The sequence below is a fragment of the Idiotropiscis lumnitzeri genome, unplaced genomic scaffold (assembly GCF_059441095.1).
Source record: "Idiotropiscis lumnitzeri isolate Australia: NSW breed Sydney's pygmy pipehorse unplaced genomic scaffold, RoL_Ilum_1.0 HiC_scaffold_320, whole genome shotgun sequence".
Classification (NCBI taxonomy): Eukaryota; Metazoa; Chordata; class Actinopteri; order Syngnathiformes; family Syngnathidae; genus Idiotropiscis; species Idiotropiscis lumnitzeri.
Window position 1 is genome coordinate 42,501 of NW_028283858.1, and position 10,000 is coordinate 52,500.

A 10,000-nucleotide genomic window follows, 5' to 3' on the forward strand; every position below is an offset into this window, starting at 1 on the left:
AAGAGTCCTGTATTGTTATTTTTCGTCACTACCTCCCCGTGTCGGGAGTGGGTAATTTGCGCGCCTGCTGCCTTCCTTGGATGTGGTAGCCGTTTCTCAGGCTCCCTCTCCGGAATCGAACCCTGATTCCCCGTTACCCGTTGTCACCATGGTAGGCGCAGAAAGTACCATCGAAAGTTGATAGGGCAGACATTCGAATGAGACGTCGCCGCCGCGGGGGGGCCGGCGATCGGCTCGGGCGTTATCTAGAGTCACCAAAGGGGGGGCCGGGCCGGCGGCACCGCGGAGACCGACAGCCCGCCGGCTGTGAAAGCCGGCGGGCCCGCTGCACCGCGGCAAACCGAACCCGCGTGGGTTTTGGGTCTGATAAATGCGCGCGTCCCCGCGGAGACGGGTCGGCGCTCGTTTGCATGTATTAGCTCTAGAATTGCCACAGTTATCCAAGTAACGGTGGAGCGATCAAAGGAACCATAACTGATTTAATGAGCCATTCGCAGTTTCACTGTATCGGAACCGTGTGTACTTAGACTTGCATGGCTTAATCTTTGAGACAAGCATATGCTACTGGCAGGATCAACCAGGTAGCCCTCGCGTCCGGCGGTCTGTGTTTCTTGCATTGGAACCGGAGCTGAGCGGGGAGCCGGGCGCGGGGACCGGGCGGCGCCCGCGGGAGACGGCCTCCCGCGGGGTTACCCCCGGCGGCACCCCAGCCTCCCTCGTTTCTTTCATATTTATTTCGGACGTGGGCTACCGAAATTTCCGTTACGATTCAGCCCCCGTGCGCGGTGAGGAAGTCGGCTGGGCCTCGGTATGTACTCGGTCCGTAGAGGCCGCGTTACCGCGTGGCGGTCAGTCGCGGGAGGGAGCCGGAGCCGCCCGCACGCCCGCGACCGCAACACGCACTCGGAGGCGGCGTCTTCTGACAGACGCCGGTAGGGTTTGAGAAACATGCTTTTTCGGAAAGGACCGCTCGGCTGATGCGGGCCTGGGCTCCCGCGCCCCTCTCGTGGCGGGGCGGCGCGGGGTACCCGCGAGCGCGGCGGAACTCCCGTGTAGGACATCTCTGGGCCCGTGTGGCCAACGGGCACGCGACAGGGTCGTCTCGGTCTCGCGACGAAAGCGGTTTCGCGCTGGTTGGTGCGCTAGAGGTCGATCCGCAGGCCGAAGGAACCGTCCACCCGAACACCCCGGCGCGAGGCCGGGGCCGGCAGGGGCCCTCCGATGGCGGGTCATGCTTGCCAATCGGTCAGTGGTTGGTGTGGTGCAGTATATGTCAGGGTGTGGGTGCGAGATGGGCCGGGAGGACCGCTCCTCCAGCGTCGGACCCGAGTCATAGGAAGTGCCGTTTTGTCACAACCCCAGGGGTGGGGGGGTAACGGTAGGGAAGTGCCGGCCAACGCGCAGAGGTCGACCCGCAGGCCGAAGGAACCGTCCACCCGAACACCCCGGCGCGAGGCCGGGGCCGGCAGGGGCCCTCCGATGGCGGGTCATGATTGCCAATCGGTCAGTGGTTATGTGTGCTGCGGTGATGCGGTGCCGGCCAACGCTCAGAGGTCGACCCGCAGGCCGAAGGAACCGTCCACCCGAACACCCCGGCGCGAGGCCGGGGCCGGCAGGGGCCCTCCGATGGCGGGTCATGATTGCCAATCGGTCAGTGGTTATGTGTGTGCTGCGGTGCCGGCCAACGCTCAGAGGTCGACCCGCAGGCCGAAGGAACCGTCCACCCGAACACCCCGGCGCGAGGCCGGGGCCGGCAGGGGCCCTCCGATGGCGGGTCATGATTGCCAATCGGTCAGTGGTTGTGTGTGCTGCGGTGCCGGCCAACGCTCAGAGGTCGACCCGCAGGCCGAAGGAACCGTCCACCCGAACACCCCGGCGCGAGGCCGGGGCCGGCAGGGGCCCTCCGATGGCGGGTCATGATTGCCAATCGGTCAGTGGTTGTGTGTGTTGCGGTGGGGCCGGGAGGACCGCTCCTCCTGCGTCGGACCCGGGTCATGGGAAGTGCCGTGTGGCGGTGGTGGGGCCGGGAGGACCGCTCCTCCTGCGTCGGACCCGAGTCATGGGAAGTGCCGTGTGGCGGGGCCGGGAGGACCGCTCCTCCTGCGTCGGACCCGAGTCATAGGAAGTGCCGTGTGGCGGGGCCGGGAGGACCGCTCCTCCTGCGTCGGACCCGAGTCATAGGAAGTGCCGTGTGGCGGGGCCGGGAGGACCGCTCCTCCTGCGTCGGACCCGAGTCATAGGAAGTGCCGTGTGGCGGGGCCGGGAGGACCGCTCCTCCTGCGTCGGACCCGAGTCATAGGAAGTGCCGTGTTGCGCTGGTGGGGCCGTGCCCGCCAACAGCCTTCAGTGGTCGGATACCACGTTTGCAAGCTCCCCGCTGGAATGGGGACTTAGAAGAAATGAGGGGAAAATTCCCCCGGAGCTCCGTGCCTGAGGGCGGGCTGTGAGCCGCGCCGCGTCCGCCAACAGCCTTCCATGGTCGGACACCATTGTTCGCAAGTTGCCCGCTGGAATGGGCACATAGAAGAAATTTCGAGGATAACATCCACCAGAGCGCCAGGGCGGCCGTTATTGCAGTATGCGTCCGCCTGGCAGCTCTCTTCCGCGGGAACCATTGGGCAATTTCTTTCACGGAGGTGGACATAGAAGAATTTTTGTTTCTAAAAACGTGGTTCCTAAAAATGTGCCCCAGGTGTTTTGGAAAACCCGGGTAAACCTGGGAAGTAGGCAAATGACCCTCTGACTAGGGGTAAAAACGTTTGCCTACTGCAGCGCCCCTAATGCAATTCGGCGGAACTGCAACGCCCCTGGTCGCCTAAACGCTACCCCTGGTCGCCTAAACCTCACCCCTGGTCGCCTAAACCTCACCCCTGGTCGCCTAAAAGTCACCCCTGGTCGCCTAAATTGTCAACCCCTGGTCACCTAAATTGTCAACCCCTGGTCGCCTAAAGGGGACTTAGAAGAAATGAGGGGGCAAATTCCCCCGGAGCTCCGTGCCTGAGGGCGGGCTGTGAGCCGCGCCGCGTCCGCCAACAGCCTTCAGTGGTCGGATACAATGTATGAAAGTTCCCCGCTGGAAAGGGGACTTAGAAGAAATGAGGCAAATTTCCCCGGAGCTCCGTGCCTGAGGGCGGGCTGTGAGCCGCGCCGCGCCCGCCAACAGCCTTCAGTGGTCGGATACAATGTTTGAAAGTTCCCCGCTGGAAAGGGGACTTAGAAGAAATGAGGCAAATTTCCCCGGAGCTCCGTGCCTGAGGGCGGGCTGTGAGCCGCGCCGCGCCCGCCAACAGCCTTCAGTGGTCGGATACAATGTTTGAAAGGTCCCCGCTGGAAAGGGGACTTAGAAGAAATGAGCCAAATTTCCCCGGAGCTCCGTGCCTGAGGGCGGGCTGTGAGCCGCGCCGCGTCCGCCAACAGCCTTCAGTGGTCGGATACAATGTTTCAAAGTTCCCCGCTGGAAAGGGGACTTAGAAGAAATTTGTAAAAATTCACCCGGAGCTCCGTGCCTGAGGGCCGGCTATGAGCCGCGCCGTGCCCGCCAACAGCCTTCCACGGTCGGATACAATGTTTCAAAGTTCCCCGCTGGAAAGGGGACTTAGAAGGAATTTGTCAAATTCACCCGGAGCTCCGTGCCTGAGGGCCGGCTATGAGCCGCGCCGTGCCCGCCAACAGCCTTCCACGGTCGGATACAATGTTTCAAAGTTCCCCGCTGGAAAGGGGACTTAGAAGGAATTTGTCAAATTCACCCGGAGCTCCGTGCCTGAGGGCCGGCTATGAGCCGCGCCGTGCCCGCCAACAGCCTTCCACGGTCGGATACAATGTTTGAAAGTTCCCCGCTGGAAAGGGGACTTAGAAGAAATGAGGGGGAAATTCCCCCGGAGCTCCGTGCCTGAGGGCGGGCTGTGAGCCGCGCCGCGTCCGCCAACAGCCTTCCACGGTCGGATACAATGTTTCAAAGTTCCCCGCTGGAAAGGGGACTTAGAAGAAATTTGTAAAATTCACCCGGAGCTCCGTGCCCGAGGGCCGGCTATGAGCCGCGCCGCGCCCGCCAACAGCCTTCCTTTGGTCGGATACAATGTTTCAAAGTTCCCCGCTGGAAAGGGGACTTAGAAGAAATTTGTAAAATTCACCCGGAGCTCCGTGCCCGAGGGCCGGCTATGAGCCCCGCCGTGCCCGCCAACAGCCTTCCACGGTCGGATACAATGTTTCAAAGTTCCCCGCTGGAAAGGGGACTTAGAAGAAATTTGTAAAAATTCACCCGGAGCTCCGTGCCCGAGGGCCGGCTATGAGCCCCGCCGTGCCCGCCAACAGCCTTCCACGGTCGGATACAATGTTTCAAAGTTCCCCGCTGGAAAGGGGACTTAGAAGAAATTTGTAAAAATTCACCCGGAGCTCCGTGCCCGAGGGCCGGCTATGAGCCGCGCCGCGCCCGCCAACAGCCTTCCACGGTCGGATACAATGTTTCAAAGTTCCCCGCTGGAAAGGGGACTTAGAAGAAATTTGTGAAAATTCACCCGGAGCTCCGTGCCCGAGGGCCGGCTATGAGCCGCGCCGTGCCCGCCAACAGCCTTCCACGGTCGGATACAATGTTTCAAAGTTCCCCGCTGGAAAGGGGACTTAGAAGAAATTTGTAAAAATTCATCCGGAGCTCCGTGCCCGAGGGCCGGCTATGAGCCGCGCCGTGCCCGCCAACAGCCTTCCACGGTCGGATACAATGTTTCAAAGTTCCCCGCTGGAAAGGGGACTTAGAAGAAATTTGTGAAAATTCACCCGGAGCTCCGTGCCCGAGGGCCGGCTATGAGCCGCGCCGTGCCCGCCAACAGCCTTCCACGGTCGGATACAATGTTTCAAAGTTCCCCGCTGGAAAGGGGACTTAGAAGAAATTTGTAAAAATTCACCCGGAGCTCCGTGCCCGAGGGCCGGCTATGAGCCGCGCCGTGCCCGCCAACAGCCTTCCACGGTCGGATACAATGTTTCAAAGTTCCCCGCTGGAAAGGGGACTTAGAAGAAATTTGTGAAAATTCACCCGGAGCTCCGTGCCCGAGGGCCGGCTATGAGCCGCGCCGTGCCCGCCAACAGCCTTCCACGGTCGGATACAATGTTTCAAAGTTCCCCGCTGGAAAGGGGACTTAGAAGAAATTTGTGAAAATTCACCCGGAGCTCCGTGCCTGAGGGCCGGCTATGAGCCGCGCCGCGCCCGCCAACAGCCTTCAGTGGTCGGATACAATGTTTGAAAGTTCCCCGCTGGAAAGGGGACTTAGAAGAATTGAGTAAAATTCACCCGGAGCTCCGTGCCCGAGGGCCGGCTATGAGCCGCGCCGCGCCCGCCAACAGCCTTCCTTTGGTCGGATACAATGTTTCAAAGTTCCCCGCTGGAAAGGGGACTTAGAAGAAATTTGTGAAAATTCACCCGGAGCTCCGTGCCTGAGGGCCGGCTATGAGCCGCGCCGTGCCCGCCAACAGCCTTCCACGGTCGGATACAATGTTTCAAAGTTCCCCGCTGGAAAGGGGACTTAGAAGAAATTTGTGAAAATTCACCCGGAGCTCCGTGCCCGAGGGCCGGCTATGAGCCGCGCCGTGCCCGCCAACAGCCTTCCACGGTCGGATACAATGTTTCAAAGTTCCCCGCTGGAAAGGGGACTTAGAAGAAATTTGTAAAAATTCACCCGGAGCTCCGTGCCCGAGGGCCGGCTATGAGCCGCGCCGTGCCCGCCAACAGCCTTCCACGGTCGGATACAATGTTTCAAAGTTCCCCGCTGGAAAGGGGACTTAGAAGAAATTTGTAAAATTCACCCGGAGCTCCGTGCCCGAGGGCCGGCTATGAGCCGCGCCGTGCCCGCCAACAGCCTTCCACGGTCGGATACAATGTTTCAAAGTTCCCCGCTGGAAAGGGGACTTAGAAGAAATTTGTGAAAATTCACCCGGAGCTCCGTGCCTGAGGGCCGGCTATGAGCCGCGCCGTGCCCGCCAACAGCCTTCCACGGTCGGATACAATGTTTCAAAGTTCCCCGCTGGAAAGGGGACTTAGAAGAAATTAGGCAACTTTCCCCGGAGCTCCATGCCTGAGTGCGGGCTGTTTGCCGCGCCGTGCCCGCCAACAGCCTTCAGTGGTCGGATACAATGTTTCAAAGTTCCCCGCTGGAAAGGGGACTTAGAAGAAATTATGAATATTTTTGTTTCTAAAAACGTGATCCCTGAAAATGTGCCCCAGGTGTTTTGGAAAACCCGGGTAAACCTGGGAAGTAGGCAAATGACCCTCTGACTAGGGGGGAAGAACGTTTGCCTACTGCAGCGCCCCTAATGCAATTCGGCGGAACTGCAACGCCCCTGGTCGCCTAAACGCTACCCCTGGTCGCCTAAAAGCTACCCCTGGTCGCCTAAAAGCTACCCCTGGTCGCCTAAACGCTACCCCTGGTCGCCTAAACGCTACCCCTGGTCGCCTAAACGCTACCCCTGGTCACCTAAACGCTACCCCTGGTCGCCTAAACGCTTCCCCTGGTCACCTAAACGCTACCCCTGGTCGCCTAAACGCTACCCCTGGTCGCCTAACTGACCCCTCGTGTGTGGGGATCAACGTTTGCCTACTAGGGCGTCCTCCGGCGGCCTCTCGGCAGTACTGCAGGCCCATTTTAGCCGAGCCCATTGAAATGAATGGGGGAATTTTATACGTTTTTGCCTTTTTTTTCCCCCCCTCGTTCTTTTTGTATTTATTCATTTATTTCAACTTTTACCGACTCAACCGCCCTCCGGCGTGCCCTCGGCGGTCCCGCAAGCCCAATTCGGCCGAGCCCATTGAAATGAATGGGGGAATTTTATACGTTTTTGCCTTTTTTCCCCCCCCCTCGTTCTTTTTGTATTTATTCATTTATTTCAACTTTTACCGACTCAACCGCCCTCCGGCGTGCCCTCGGCGGTCCCGCAAGCCCAATTCTTTTAGCCGAGCCCATTGAAAATGAATGGGGGAATTTTATACGTTTTTTGCCTTTTCTTTTCCCCCCCCTCGTTCTTTTTGTATTTATTCATTTATTTCAACTTTTACCGACTCAACCGCCCTCCGGCGTGCCTCGGCGGTCCCGCAAGCCCAATTCGGCCGAGCCCATTGAAATGAATGGGGGGAATTTTATACGTTTTTGCCTTTTTTCCCCCCCCCTCGTTCTTTTTGTATTTATTCATTTATTTCAACTTTTACCGACTCAACCGCCCTCCGGCGTGCCCTCGGCGGTCCCGCAAGCCCAATTCGGCCGAGCCCATTGAAATGAATGGGGATTTTATACGTTTTTGCCTTTTTTCCCCCCCCTCGTTCTTTTTGTATTTATTCATTTATTTCAACTTTTACGACTCAACCGCCCTCCGGCGTGCCCCTCGGCGGTCCCGCAAGCCCAATTCGGCCGAGCCCATTGAAATGAATGGGGGGATTTTATACGTTTTTGCCTTTTTTCCCCCCCTCGTTCTTTTTGTATTTATTCATTTATTTCAACTTTTACGACTCAACCGCCCTCCGGCGTGCCCCGGCGGTCCCGCAAGCCCAATTCGGCCGAACCATTGAAATGAATGGGGGGATTTTATACGTTTTTGCCTTTTTTTTCCCCCCCTCGTTCTTTTGTATTTATTCATTTATTTCAACTTTACCGACTCAACCGCCCTCCGGCGTGCCCTCGGCGGTCCGCAAGCCCAATTCGGCCGAGCCCATTGAAATGAATGGGGGGATTTTATACGTTTTTGCCTTTTTTCCCCCCCCTCGTTCTTTTTGTATTTATTCATTTATTTCAACTTTTACCGACTCAACCGCCCTCCGGCGTGCCCTCGGCGGTCCCGCAAGCCCAATTCGGCCGAGCCCATTGAAATGAATGGGGGGAATTTTATACGTTTTTGCCTTTTTTCCCCCCCTCGTTCTTTTTGTATTTATTCATTTATTTCAACTTTTTACCGACTCAACCGCCCTCCGGCGTGCCCTCGGCGGTCCCGCAAGCCCAATTCGGCCGAGCCCATTGAATGAATGGGGGATTTTATACGTTTTTGCCTTTTTTCCCCCCCCGTTCTTTTTGTATTTATTCATTTATTTCAACTTTTACCGACTCAACCGCCCTCCGGCGTGCCCCCGGCGGTCCCGCAAGCCCAATTCGGCCGAACCATTGAAATGAATGGGGGAATTTTATACGTTTTTGCCTTTTTTTTCCCCCCCTCGTTCTTTTTGTATTTATTCATTTATTTCAACTTTTACCGACTCAACCGCCCTCCGGCGTGCCCTCGGCGGTCCCGCAAGCCCAATTCGGCCGAGCCCATTGAAATGAATGGGGGGATTTTATACGTTTTTGCCTTTTTCCCCCCCTCGTTCTTTTTGTATTTATTCATTTATTTCAACTTTTACCGACTCAACCGCCCTCCGGCGTGCCCTCGGCGGTCCCGCAAGCCCAATTCGGCCGAGCCCATTGAAATGAATGGGGGAATTTTATACGTTTTTGCCTTTTTTCCCCCCCCCCTCGTTCTTTTTGTATTTATTCATTTATTTCAACTTTTACCGACTCAACCGCCCTCCGGCGTGCCCTCGGCGGTCCCGCAAGCCCAATTCGGCCGAGCCCATTGAAATGAATGGGGGAATTTTATACGTTTTTGCCTTTTTTTCCCCCCCTCGTCCTTTTTGTATTTATTCATTTATTTCAACTTTTACCGACTCAACCGCCCTCCGGCGTGCCCTCGGCGGTCCCGCAAGCCCAATTCGGCCGAGCCCATTGAAATGAATGGGGGAATTTTATACGTTTTTGCCTTTTTTTTTCCCCCCTCGTCCTTTTTGTATTTATTTACTTATTTCAACCTTTACCGACTTAGGGGCCGCTTTGCACCGCCTGTGCCCGGGGAAGGTGCTCCTATTCGGGCCAAGTGTGACACACGCCCGCCCTCCTCCTCCGGAGCTTCCATTAGGGTAGACTTAGGGGCCGCTTGGCACCGCCTGTGCCCGGGGAAGGTGCTCATATTCGGCTTCACTGTCAGGCAGCATGCACTCCTCCTCCGGAGCTTCCATTTGGGCAAACTTAGGGGCCGCTTGGCACCGCCCGTGCCCGGGGAAGGTGCTCCTATTCGGGCCAAGTGTGACACACGCCCGCACTCCTCCTCCGGAGCTTCCATTTGGGCAAACTTAGGGGCCGCTTGGCACCGCCTGTGCCCGGGGAAGGTGCTCATATTCGGCTTCACTGTCACACAGCATGCACTCCTCCTCCGGAGCTTCCATAAGGGCAAACTTAGGGGCCGCTTGGCACCGCCTGTGCCCGGGGAAGGTGCTCATATTCGGCTTCACTGTCACACAGCGTGCACTCCTCCTCCGGAGCTTCCATTTGGGCAAACTTAGGGGCCGCTTGGCACCGTCTGTGCCCGGGGAAGGTGCTCATATTCGGGCCAAGTGTGACACACGCCCGCACTCCTCCTCCGGAGCTTCCATGAGGGTAGACTTAGGGGCCGCTTGGCACCGCCTGTGCCCGGGGAAGGTGCTCATAGTCGGCTTCACTGTCAGGCAGCATGCACTCCTCCTCCGGAGCTTCCATTTGGGCAAACTTAGGGGCCGCTTGGCACCGTCTGTGCCCGGGGAAGGTGCTCATATTCGGGCCAAGTGTGACACACGCCCGCACTCCTCCTCCGGAGCTTCCATTTGGGCAAACTTAGGGGCCGCTTGGCACCGCCTGTGCCCGGGGAAGGTGCTCATATTCGGGCCAAGTGTGACACACGCCCGCACTCCTCCTCCGGAGCTTCCATTTGGGCAAACTTAGGGGCCGCTTGGCACCGCCTGTGCCCGGGGAAGGTGCTCATATTCGGGCCAAGTGTGACACACGCCCGCACTCCTCCTCCGGAGCTTCCATAAGGGTAGACTTAGGGGCCGCTTGGCACCGTCTGTGCCCGGGGAAGGTGCTCCTATTCGGCTTCACTGTCACACAGCATGCACTCCTCCTCCGGAGCTTCCATAAGGGCAAACTTAGGGGCCGCTTGGCACCGTCTGTGCCCGGGGAAGGTG

General features: G+C 58.1%; 1 non-coding gene across 1 annotated transcript in view; it reads right to left on the reverse strand.

Annotated features, from left to right (window-relative positions):
* The window catches only part of LOC148314344 (18S ribosomal RNA), a 1,933-nt gene extending 1,349 nt beyond the window's left edge, over positions 1-584 (reverse strand). Inside the window, exon 1 of the ribosomal RNA XR_015841821.1 lies at positions 1-584. This exon is cut by the window's left edge and continues 1,349 nt beyond it. This is a non-coding gene — a ribosomal RNA (18S ribosomal RNA).
* Positions 585-10,000: the final 9,416 nt, after the last annotated feature.